Source organism: Marmota monax, unplaced genomic scaffold, assembly GCF_021218885.2.
Source record: "Marmota monax isolate L192 unplaced genomic scaffold, Marmota_monax_Labrador192_F-V1.1 WCK01_AAM20220418_F8-fsc00217, whole genome shotgun sequence".
Lineage (NCBI taxonomy): Eukaryota > Metazoa > Chordata > Mammalia > Rodentia > Sciuridae > Marmota > Marmota monax.
In genome coordinates, this window is record NW_026692031.1 from 2,126,155 (window position 1) to 2,138,823 (window position 12,669).

A 12,669-nucleotide genomic window follows, 5' to 3' on the forward strand; every position below is an offset into this window, starting at 1 on the left:
ACAGGAATAACTGTCTTTCCAGGAGTCTGTAAATGCACACTGAATTTTTTTTTAAAGGGTAAAGAAGAACTGATTATAGAAATTTCTCTGGGAAATAAAAGCATTTGTAATTTGGGGAGATGTGGCTAAACTGTCCCACACAGAGATTCTCGCTATCTCTCCAACAGTATCCAAAAGTGTCTGTTTCTTCAGAGCTTTGCCGACAGAGGACAAGATAAAACTTTTCGATGTGGCTGATGTGAGAAGTGAAATGGTATGACTCAATTTTAATTGCATTCATCTGTTCATGAGGACAGTGTAGTGGCTTTTCGTGAATATTTTCACATTTGTATTTCTTTCCTGTAGAATGTCTTTTCATGTCTGTAGCTCTTATTTCTATTGGGTTACTGTGTGTGTGTGTATGCACAGATTTAGAAAATATCTGTACTTCTGACAAGTTTAGAAACTAATATTATTGAGGGCAAAGAAAGACACTGTATGGGGGATAAACGTGTAAATGTTCTAAGGGCTAAAGCCTCCTTTTCAGTAAATAGGAGGTTTTTTAAAAAGCCAGGGCAGGTGGAGAAAAGAATTACCAGACCCTGGGGATATTTTTGGTCTGGTAGCGAAGCACTGGGCCAGACCTTGCTAGCTGTTAGGCAAACCCAGTGTCTACTGACAACGACCCTCGGTGGTGAGCATATTCCTCGGTGGTGAGCATATTCCTCGGTGGTGAGCATATTCCTTGGTGGTGAGCATATTCGTGTTCCCGGGCCTCTGCCATATTGGTTCTCTCAGCCTCTGACCAAGTCCAAGAACAGTGCAGATACACCCTCCCCAGGAGGAAGGGGGCAGGATGGTGAAGGTGAGGTGCCAGGTGACTGCTGTGACCCTCCTGCTGCGAGACCCCCGCGGGCACACCCCAGTGCTGGTGCAGCCTTCCAAGCGCACCCAAACGGGGGCAGGGCCTTCCCAGGTGTGAGCAGTGCTGTCCTGCTGAGTGCCTCCGGCTCCTGTCCTCTGGGCCAAGAGTGACCCAACAGGTTCTCCAGGTGTCAGGGGCCGAGCCCTGCAGGGCCAGGAACACTGTGTTCCTGGCTGTGTCCTGGAGGACCGTGCGCACAATTCAGGTTCAGCATGTGGGTGGCCTCTCCTTCACGGGTCCCCAAGCGTGACCGGGTGCATGGCAGAGGAAGCAGCAAGTCACCCTCTATTAGGGCTACACTAGGCAGATTTTTTTTCAAGTCCAAGTGAGGAAAAGCTCAGAAGAAGGCCACAAGCCCCCTCTGTGCTCTTCTCTGGGGTAGGCATCTCGGACCTGGTCCCCACCTCAGGAGGAGTCTGGGCAGATCAGGCATCCCTAGCAGAGACCCCGATTTCTGCCTTTTAGAGAGAGGCTCGCCTTTCCTGGTTCTTTGCTTAGCTAAGGTGAACCTGGGAGACTGTGTTTAATGTAGAGTCCCAGACCCCAACCCAACCAATATGTCCACGAAGGGAGGGGGGGTCCCAGGAATTTGTATTCATAGAAGGTACCCCGTAATGCTAAGGCTACGATCCTCAGACCAACCTCTAGGAAGTGGGCCACGCACGTCCCCAGGACCCAGGGTGTCCCCTCCTGGGTGTTGATAAAGCCTGAGGAGTCTTGAAAGATTGCATCAGTTGGTTAAATGTCCCCTCAGCCATTACTAAATCCTGTGGAGTCAGAGCAAGATTCAGATGCTGCAGTCTGCGGTTTCCTTTGCTTTATTTTTTGTTTGTCATTTTTTTGCCACCAGCCTGGCTCCTCCTCAGAGCCCCCCACCCCACCCCTTATCACCACTGGTTATGTGGAGAGGGCTGGCCCCATGCGGGTCTCCAAAGCGTCCTGTTGTGGATTTCCAAATCCAGCGGGCCCCGATAAACCACTCGCACTAGTAAAGCTTGGCTTTTGACTGATTCCTGTATTTCAAAATCCGAAACCAACCAAATGTCACTCTCCACCTAGCCGCCGGCTCTGGGGAAAGGCCTCTGGGCTTGGAATCTGCAGCCCCGCCCAGCCCCCAAGCAGGTAGGGGGCAAGAAATGGGTGCAGAACAGAGAGCTGACTCTTCTTTCTTGCTGCTGTCCCTCAGGCTCACGTCAGAGGACTGCAGGAGCCCCAGACCCACACTCCTGCTCCCCTCCCCGCCAGGGGCGGCCTTGTTCTGTTTCTGGCACCAGGGATTGAACTCAGGGGCACTCCACCACTCAGCCAGCCACACCCCCAGCCCTATTCTGATTTTATTCAGAGCCAGGGTCTCACTGAGTTGCGCCTTGCTATTGTTTTTTTAATTTTTAATATTTATTTTTCAGTTTTTGGCGGACACAACATCTTTGTTTGTATGTGGTTCTGAGGATCCAACCCGGGCCGCACGCATGCCAAGTGAGCGCGCTACCGCTTGAGCCACATCCCCAGCCCCGCGCCTTGCTATTGCTGAGACTGGCTTTGAACTCGCGATCCTCCTGCCTCAGCCTCCTGAGTGGCTGGATTACAGGCATGTGCCACCGCACCCGCGGCCCAGATACTGCTCTTAAAAGCCATTTCCACCCACTGTTCTTCTTCAGTAAGGAAGAAGACAGGGGCCAACAATGTAGAAACTGGCCTGCTTCATGCTTTTCTGCTGTCAGAGAATCCTATTTCTTCCCAACAGCCTCTGAAGGAGGCAGCAGCATCCCAGTGGGAGGGCAAGGCCCAGAGACATCATGTGCTTTACCCAAAGTCACACAGCTGGTGGTGGAAGGGGAATTCAGATTCTGCGATCCACACAAGGCGTGTCCTTAACCCAAGATGCTTGGAATTCAAGGGAAATGCTCAATTTTTGAAAATCAGCAACACGAAAGGACCATGTGCCACAGGCAAGAGTAGAGCCCTGTGCTTACCCAGGCCCATGCACAGGGAAGTTCAGCTTATGACCAGGCAAGGGACCTCAAAGCTCCATCCTGGGGATTCCCAGGCCCATTTTCTGGGTTTACTGTTGTGGGGGGGAGTTGAGGTTAGTCCCTGGGTCCGTGGTCGTCCAGCTTGTCTTGGACCCTCTCAAAGGGCTGCTCAGGGATCCCAAGCAGGTCTAGTTCCTCTGCCCGACTCCTCTGCTCCCAGCACCCTGGGGAGCAACTCTGAGGCAGGCAGATCTGTGGGTAAGGAATACTCACACTTGGACACATGTTGAGTCTTAAGGCCAAGCGGGACCCCCACGGGCATCACTCGCCTCTGCGCAGAGCTGATAGTGTTTGCTCAGCTGCTGCACAGGGTCAGGTCCCCAGGGTCCCGAGGCCACTGCTTGGGGCAGCTAAAGAACTCCTGGATTCTCTTCTAGAAGCTACAGGGAGCTCGCGTGAGCAGCAGGAAGGCACAGGAGAGGGGCCTGAGTCTGTCTGGCCCTGCAAGGTGCCCGGTGAGACTTGGTCACACAGTCCCCAGATCTTCACGAGTAGCCCGTGGGACACATTGCTCAATGCCATGTGGGAACAGCTGAAGCATCCCTTTCATCACAGCCTCAGACAGAGGCCAGAGCAGCCACAGGGAGACAGGGAGGCAGCAGCCACTGGTGAATGAGACGAGAACTTGCGGCTGAACCTGCAGAACGGGGCAGAGGACACCTCTGATCTCTGCACGCTGAGGCGCCCGTGCACCCCTGGCAAAGGGGGAGACTCAGGCCAACAGCAGCAAGGACACCATTGTCCCCGGTGCATTGGAGGCCAGACAGCACTCTGAGGATGGCTTACACCCCGAGGGCTGCTTCCAGATGGCCTTCCCGCCCAGTGTCAGCTGCCTCTGTTTTCCTGGGGGCCTTCGGCTACGGGGACAGATGACAAGATGGTGTTGTGCAATTTGTGTGGTGCTCCTGGCCTCCCTCTCTGGGGGTTGCAGCCTGTTGCCCCAGACCTCTCTCCCGTGGCCAAGACAGCATGTGCTGATTTATCCATAAACACAGCACAGGGCCCAGGAGCCCCAGGAGGTGACGATGGCACTCCGGGCAGAATTTCACAAGTGTCCCTTTTTGTTTTCAATTAGCAGAGGAGGTGGCTGGCTGCTTGCAGGAGGGACTGTTTTCCCTCTTCCCCAGGTTGTTTGTGAGCTCCCTGTCCTGGAGAGAAGCGACTCCACACACACAGATCCATCTAGGTCACTCCAGGGCCCCAGCGGAGCTCACACTTGGCAGGAGCCCAGCAGCACTCAAAAGTTGTCCTGGAACCAAGCGGGATGGGTGTCCCTCCTGCTGAACAGCAAGAGGGCCCCGCATCTGCAGGCTGTTCAGAGGTGCCAATACGCCTCTGAGAGCCCTTTGCTGGTGACAAACATCAGGCTTAGCACAACATAAGGATCAAGATGGGGAGAGGCCCCTCGTGTTCTGCCCAGAGAGTGAGACGGAGCCTGCAGCAGCCTGTCATTCCGCAGGGCTCACGTACAGAGGAGGAGAGGTTGGGAGAAGAAAGCTTGGCTTCTCTCAAAGCCAGGCACAGTCTCCGCAGTGGTGGCTCACCTTTGTACGCTTGCACTTGCTTGTCACCTGGGTTGTGTCCCCTGGTCCCCTGAGGGCCTCTATCCGTGGAATGAATACCATGTGCTAAGCTCTCTGGCATGCACGGAGGAGAGAGCATATGGTGGCTGCACCATGGTAGCAGCTGCCTGCAGATGACAAAACACACGTGAGATCTTTTCTCTGCAGCCATGAAGGACAGAAAGGCGCCATGAGGCAGTGCCCAGCCCCCTGCAGCTCCCAGGCTCCTGGCCCCTCTTGGCATAAGAACAGACCAGGGCCCTTCCACTGAAGGAGGACATTCTTACCTCTAAGAGGTTTTTCTTAGTGCAAATTCAAACTACGTACTTTAACCCCAAATATCATCGTCCACTTCTGCAGGAGGCTTTTAAAACTGTAATAGGGAGAGAAGCTGGGTCCTGCTTCTTCTTATTGTTTCTGGGACGAATTCCTCATAGGTGATCTTGCGGTCTTTGTCAAGAGGGGTGTGAATAAAAGGGCCAGATCTCTGATCAACCACAAAACTGTATCTCAGGAGGAAAAGGTTTTTGCAAATATATGCTACGCCCTCATTGATAGCCCACATTTGGGGAGTGATTCTATTAAAAGTAATCAATGGAATTTTCCAGAAGTCCAGCAAGTCCATAGACAAGCTGGGAGTTCGGGGGCCTCGGAGGGGGTCTCAGTACCTGCAACTAACCATGAGAAAGAATATAAAATATTTTGAGAGAGATCACATGCATTTAAATTTTATTACGGTATGCTGTTGTAATTGTTCTGTTTCATAATTAGCAATTATCATACTGCGCCTAACTTTTTAAACCGTATCATAGGTTATTCACCTAGAGGAAAAAAAACAAATATAGGATTCAGTTCAATCTGCCTCTGTCCCCACTCCAAAGGTGCTTTTCCGGCAGCTTGGCTTCTCTTCCTTAAACACGGTACTTTTCTTAATTTGCCCGGCAGGCCTTGGGGCTTACCTGCTCCCTGCACTCTAGAGAGCAAATGGATGGACTGCTTAGAGATAACATGGAACCATCTCAGAGACTCGGCACAGACTGTCCGAACCCTGGTCAGCCCCCTGTCCTGGGTGTCCGGCTGCAGAGTGGGTCCTTGTGAACATCCGGGGCCAAGATGGCAGAAGAAATGGAAGACCAGAGAGGAGCCTGCAGACGGCGGGGCAGGAGGAGCCGCAGGGTAGAAACTCCCTTCCCCCCTTGTTTGCTCTTGGTGCCCACACCCGGGTTCCCCGTATTCCAAGATGCTCCCCAGCCTGTCTCCACCTGCACCTTAACACCTGGTGGGCCTCGGGAGGGAGCTGTGCCTCTTCCCAGGTCCAGTGAGGAGGGCTCTGGCTCAGCCTGGATTCTTCCTGGCCAACCTGGGGCCCTGTCTCAGTCTCCTCCATGAGGAGTCATCTGTGACGCCAGTCACTCAGCCATGCTCACAGGCTGCTGTGAGAATCCAATCAGGAACCTCGAGGTGACCCTGAGAACCGGCACGGCCACATCAGGGACCCCTAGAGTCTAGCTCAGGGCTCCACCACCTGCACCCAACAAATGGGATGCAGAATGCTATTCTGCTCCAAGACTTGGAGTCTCAAGTCCTGCCAAACCACGCCACCTGAAACAGAGGGGGCGGGCATTTTTTAACCACCAACTGTGCCCTAAAACTTCCTCCCCTGAGAACCTCCTTCTACACGCAGGGATCACGAGCTCCAGGAGGGGAGGAGGGCAGGTCACACAGGGAGTGTCTGATGGCCACTGCCCGTAGGCCACCCCAAGGGCTGCACCTGCCTGGGTGGGCGGAAAGCACCTTCACACACAGCACCCAGAGACCAGCAGGCGGAGTGCCTCACGCTACCTGCAAAGGAGAGGAAGGAATCTTCCCGGCTTGGTACTTGGAGGATGAACAGTCACTTCTACAGAGTGGTTGACTCTGACTACAGAGGGGCACGTCTTAGGCACTTGCAAACAAGGCAAATCTTACCTGTTATTTTTTTTTTAATCATCATTTGTTGTTTTACTTTTAACAGATGACACAATTTTTGCTGTGTTGTTTTATTATAAAAATAGGACCCATTAAGTCATTTTTTAACTTACTCTACAGGTCAGGTCCCTGTTGGGAAATAGGTGTCATGTGCAAGCAGTTGACAGAAGACTCAGGAAAGAATGTGTCCTCCATATGAGCTGGATGAAGAACCCGGGGAGGGGGGATCACCGGGAATGTCCCAAGAAGCTGAGGGGTACAGGGAGAGGGGGCTGGCCTCAAGGGCCACAGAGGTCACATAGAGGACAGGGCCAACTTAGAGGCTCCCTACAAATGCCTGACCCCCACAATCACGAACTGCAGTTCAGTAATCATGGCTCTAAACCTCTAAATGTGGGACAGTGTACATGCAGCGATTCTTGGGGACCGGAGCTCTTGTCTCACTTTCAGTCACCTCTGTGGGCCCATTTCCCATCTACCAGCTACAACAAGGAGGTGGCCGGGATGTCATGTTGGTGTGGCTCCTGGCGTGACATCCAGGAAAAGCTAACCTTGTTAGAGCAGAGCTGCCTGGTTTCAGTAACATGTCACCAGCATACGCACACTCACACGCACCCGAACACACCCAGGACACGTGCTCAGGCTCATTTGCTTGGGCCAAGAGATGAACGGAACTGATTTTAGTTGGTTTTCAGCCAACACTTGCCTTGGCTGTTATAGGTACCAGGTGCCATTTCTAGTTTGCCTGGGGCAGAGAACAGCTTCCCACTCAAGGAGATTGCTATAATTTGGATCATAAATGTCACACAAGGGCTCACATGCTAAAGGCTTAGTCCTCGGGGTGGTGTTATTTAAGAGGTGGTACCTTTAAGAAGTGGGGCCTTTTGGGAGGCCTTTAGAATATTGGGCGTTTGTCCCTGAAAGGATTGTGGGACCCCAGTCTCTTCCTTTTTCTCTTTGCTTTGTAGCTTCATCACATGCTTCTGCCATGATGCGTGGTCTCACGAGACACTCAAAACAACAGTGCCAATTGTTCATGAACTGGAGACTCCAAAACTGTAAGACAAAATAAACCTTTTTTCTTTATAAGTCAATTATCTTAGGTACTTTGTCACCATGAAGAAAGTTGACTGATAGAGAGGGGTTTCATGTTTATTATACAAACCACATGTGGAGGACCTGAATCCTGGCTGGACCCAACATGGTCCCAAGTGAGTGATTCTGGCAACAGAAATGCACTTGTCAGCCCCATTAGGGATTGAGCAGATTCACAGGGATCCAGGACTGATGTGTGTTCCACCTCCTTTGGGCGGGGTCGGGTGGGGGGCCTGACAGAGAGAAAGAAAAGAGCTGACCCACTCCATCTCTGTATTAGCAATCAGGGACAACGGGGTGAGCCCCAGTGATTTCAGCTGAAGAATAAGCAATTGCGATCAGTGTGGGCCCCTCTGCAGTGCTCAGGACTGTGGGGGGGAAACGTGTGTCATCACACCATCTTGCTCCGTGTGCCATAGCATGTGCTCTGTCCTCAACAGGAGCTCAGGACTACACAGCTCAACCGGCTCATTGCAGTCTCTAATACCGACCCAATATGTGATCCCCAAGGGGAAACCCAGAATTTGAAGTCTGCAAACAAAGCCGGTGCTCCCCACCACTCTGCAGAGCCTGAGAAGCCAGCAGGGTTCTTAGGAAGGGTGCACCGACCTTCTGAGTTCTTCCGTGTCCTCTTCCTGCAAAACAGAAAGTGGACCTAGAAACCCCTATCATACCCTCCTACCCTGGTGTTGACTGCCCGTGATTATGACTGTGGACATGGGTCAGCACAAGCAGTCACCTTGTGAGATGTTTCACAACTGACCAGCAGCTCCATGGTCCAGAGGGGTCACTTCAAATGGCAGGCCTTGTCAAGTGTTGAGAAGGATTCCGCGGCTGCCTTCTGACCGAGCCCGGGATGAGCTACGGGGACCTGCCAAGGAGGAAGCCGTGGCAGCTAAGAGGTGGACTTTGCCACCCAGGCTGAGGGACACTGGTGGTGGGGGCTGTTGTCCAGATGGATGGACAGAGATGTTAAGAAGGAGTCCCACCTCTAGAGGCAGGGCCTGCACCACACACTGGCCAGTCTCCACGGCTGGAAAACAGCTGGCCTTTCTCAGTCACTCTGCACTGAAAGGAGGAAGGGCAAGGTGACCCTGCTGTAACCACCCCTGAGCCTCCAGCCAGGTCAGAGTGGTGCCCCGAGCAGCCAGCCACGGGTGACATCACACACAGTCGGGGCTGGAAACCTAACCCTGCTGCTGGGTCTGCAGACGATGCCCTGCTTTCCTTCCAGGGGCCTCGGGACCATGTCTAGTGGCCTGTGCATCCACGGGACGAGGCATGCCAGGACCTCCCGGAGATCCCCTTCCTAAGTCATGCCCACCAGCCCTTGTCCTGCCCGCCGAGGGGTGCTGGACAGCCCCCTGCCTGACAGAGCCTCCCTGGGAGACAACATTTTTGGAGCTGTGCAGGCTTTGGAATTTGAAGAATAAAATGTGTGATTTTAAGAATCAGCTGCAAAGGGGCCAGGCAGGGCTTCCAGCCTGGAGCTTGTTTACCGCAGCCTGGAGCTACTGACGGGGTGGAGAGGGGCAGCCCGGCCGCTCCAGCCCCACTGGAGGAGACCGGCCACTCGTCCTTCCAAATTCCTACCTGTCCAGTACCCGGCTTCATACCTGTCTTTGGCTTTCAGAGAATGTTCCGCAGGGTTGTTCTCATCAAAGCCCTGACATGGGTGAGGTACCCAGTACCAGGGCTGAGGACAGGAGGATCGGGGCTCTGGCCCCAGGAAGCGTGAGGTCTCTGCACAAATCCACAGGGAACCGGGATCGCAGAGCCGCAGGCCAGGTGGATGTGTACAGAGGCTGCCCGACTGTGAGGGGTCAGAGAGCAAAGTCCAGGTGCCCAGGCAGCTAGGAGAGTGGCACTGAACTGGGCTATAGGGAAAAGTGGGCACTAGTCAACAGGGAGGTCGAGGAAGGGTGTTTTAGGCAGAAGAAATAGCCCCGGCAAAGTCACGGGGCTCTGAGGTGTCAGGCTGGAGAAATTCTGTGGTCTGGAGCAGGGACCCAGGGGACAGAAGCTGGAAGGTCCCTTGCAGCAGAGACTTGGCTGGAGGACAATTGCCTGGGGCAGAATGGAGGGGACGTGTCCTGAGGGTCTCCTGTTATTGGGGAGACCTTGGGGGTTGGGGGAGGGAAGGTCTGGAGGCATCATGGGGGGCAAGCAGAGGCATTGGGAGGTGGGGTCACGGGCAGGTGGCAGAAGCATGGAGTGGGGCTCTGGATCCCGGAGAGAGGTTCAGAGCCAGGTTGGAGGGAGGGTAGGGTGTGGGCAGAGGCGAGCTTGGGGCCAGGCTGTGGCCACTGGCAAGGGGTAGACAGAAGAGGAACTGGGAAGGATTCTGGAAGTTCCAGGGCAGCCTCAGGAGTGGGTTCCCTTGATGAAGCCCAGGGAGGAGCCACGGCAGGTGTGGGAGTCATGGTCAAGGGCCAAGCAGAAGCAAGCAAGGTGTGCACTCCACACGCCCCTAGGGTCGACCACATGGAAGTCAGAGGCCCCCCAACAATGAGGAGGTTCATCAAAAGCTCCACGTCCCTCATGATGGACATAAAAATAAGCACAGGTTGGATGTGACATAGAAACGTGTCTTAAAGACAAAAACTGTAGTAGAGAAATGTGGGAGACGCTTAGGACCTCAGCACGGGGGTGGCCAAGCAAAACCATCGGGGGAAGATGGGCACCCAGAAGAGCATCAAGCTGAAAACCAGGGTTGGGTGAAAGAGAGCAGAGCTCCAAAACCATCCATCCAGGGAGATCCTGAACCCTTCCGTGACCCAACCAAGGGGCAATGTCCACAATACATCAAAAGCCTTCACAGACTAATAGAAAAGAAAGACAACCGTAAAAACACCGGCCATGGGGGGCTGGGGTTGGGGCTCCGAGGCAGAGCGCTTGCCCAGCAGGCGTGAGGCACTGGGTTCCATCCTCAGCACCCCATAGAAATAAAATATGGTGTCCGCTTGTAGCTAACAAACAGTGGCAAAGCAAGGGTTTGGTGGCAGTAAAGCGTTCCCAGCTCCCTGGCAGGTGACAGAGAAACCCACCTGTTCTGGCCAGTGAATGGGGACAGAGCATTGCTGACATTAGCCACAGTGGAGATGGGCCAGTCCAAAGCTCATCTGTCCCCTGGGTCCCTCCCTTCTCCACCGCAGTCACCCTGGAGGCCACATTCTGTGGTATAGCTGTTAGATGAAGGGACCCGGATGGGTAAGGAATGGAACTGGACCACGGGAGCACGGTCCCCTTGGGAGTCTGTTTTTTGGGTCACTATTATCATTAACTTGTCTGATTAACACAGGAAGGAACCAGCAACTCCCAGGGGGAAAGGAATAAACTGGCTTTAACAACTGGGGGAAAATGCTCACCCCACTAGTAAGAAAAGGATCAGGCTTACAGCAACGTTGAAAGGCTGTTTTTCATCCATTCACAATATTTGTGAAATACTGGAAAACTTCCAGTATTGGAGAGAACATGAGAAAAGGGTGCTCCACACTTCATGGGGAGATGTATGAACTAGTACAATCTGGTTGAAGAATAACAGGGCCATAACTAGAGAAAATTTAAATATATCTGTTGGAGTTAGCAATTCTACTAAGAATCTATTCTAGAGACATTCCTGCTGATATAAATATTGACGTGTTCATTCCTGCCTATTGATACGTCATTTGGGGGTGGGTACTAGGGATTGAACTCGAGGGTGCTCGACCACTGACTTGCATCCCCAGCCCTATTTTCTTTTTTTTTGTATTTCATTTAGAGACGGGGTCTCACTAAGTTGCTTAGTATTTCACCTTAGGCTGGCTTTGAACTCACGATCTTCCTGCTTTCACCCTGACACTGTTTGTATTAGCAAAACCAATCAAGCCAATCAAATGGCTTAAATGGATCTGGCTGTGCACGCTCTAGTCCCAGCAATTCAGGAGGCTGAGGCAGGAGGATCACAAGCTCAAGGACAGCCTCAGTAACTTAGCAAGGCCCTCAGCAACAGTCTCAAAATAAAAAAATCAAAAGGACTGGGGATGCAGCTCAGTGGTAAAATACTCCTGAATTCAATCCCTAGTACCCAAATAAACAAATAGACAAATGGCTAAAAACAAGGCGTCCTTTAAACTGGTTAAAGCCGACTAATCGTAAGGAACACAAAATCAATGAGGGTGCCTATGATCTATCACGTGAGAAACCAGATACCAGGACGTCTATGCTGGGGGCCAAAATATGGACATAAGAACAGGCTTCTTTGTGGTTGTTGCTTTGTTTTTAATAATTTTTTAGTTGTAGAAGGACACGATACCTTTATTTATTTATTTATTTTGATGTGCTGCTGAGAGTCGAGCCCCGTGCCTCATACTTGTGAGGCAAGGCCTCTGCCACTGAGCCCCACTCCCAGCCCGAGAGCAGGTTTGGAAACACACTGTCTGAGCGTGAGATTGCTGATACGATTTACAGGAACCCACCCACGCCCACAGGTGTGTGCACACAATTTTACAGATATCTGAACATGTCTTTCAGGGACACCAAAGCGGCAGGGAGAAGGTACAAAGAAAAATGCCACTGGAGGACAAGACAGGGAGATGAGTCATCGTGTCCCTTTTGGAGAGAAGTCCTGTTACCATGACAGCTCCCACCACTGAGGTCTTACCACCCATGATAATTCCCGCCACAGGTTCAGTATTTGAAAATACTCAAGAGGGCTGGGGATGTGGCTCAAGCGGTAGTGCCCTCGCCTGGCATGCGTGCGGCCCGGGTTCCACATACCAACAAAGATGTTGTGTCCGCCGAAAACTAAAAAAAATCAATATTAAAAAAAGAAAGAAAGAAAATAACGAAGGCGGGTAAAGTGGCAGTATTCTAATCAGGTATCATTAGGTAGGTAACCAATGGGAGCCAATGGGGTGTGGTCTTCAATCAGGTAGGGACCAGGACACCCCACAGGCCAGCCTAGAGACATGGATTTCCAGACATTTGGATCTTAAGCCCCGCCCCTCTTCCAGGTTCGCCCCTGACGGACAGTTTGGCGAGGTAAGCTTTCCAGGCTGCACTGTCATCCAGCCCGTGCTCCTGAGGTCACGCTGGCCCCACCACCCCCTGTCCCCTTTCAGTCCAT

The 12,669-nt window shown here is 52.6% G+C and overlaps 1 long non-coding RNA gene across 3 annotated transcripts; it reads right to left on the reverse strand.

Moving 5' to 3' along the window:
* Nucleotides 1–1,713: 1,713 nt before the first annotated feature.
* On the reverse strand, nucleotides 1,714–9,350 carry LOC124099041 (uncharacterized). Of its 3 annotated transcripts, none has more exons than XR_006853797.2 (7): nucleotides 9,179–9,350; nucleotides 8,302–8,433; nucleotides 8,172–8,197; nucleotides 7,633–7,795; nucleotides 7,333–7,523; nucleotides 4,482–4,627; nucleotides 1,714–3,574 (listed from the first exon to the last, which is right to left on the reverse strand). It is a non-coding gene; the product is annotated as an uncharacterized LOC124099041 (long non-coding RNA). The 3 variants fall into 3 exon arrangements; XR_006853800.2 differs by having other exon boundaries at nucleotides 1,714–4,186; XR_006853798.2 differs by lacking the exon at nucleotides 8,172–8,197.
* Nucleotides 9,351–12,669: the final 3,319 nt, after the last annotated feature.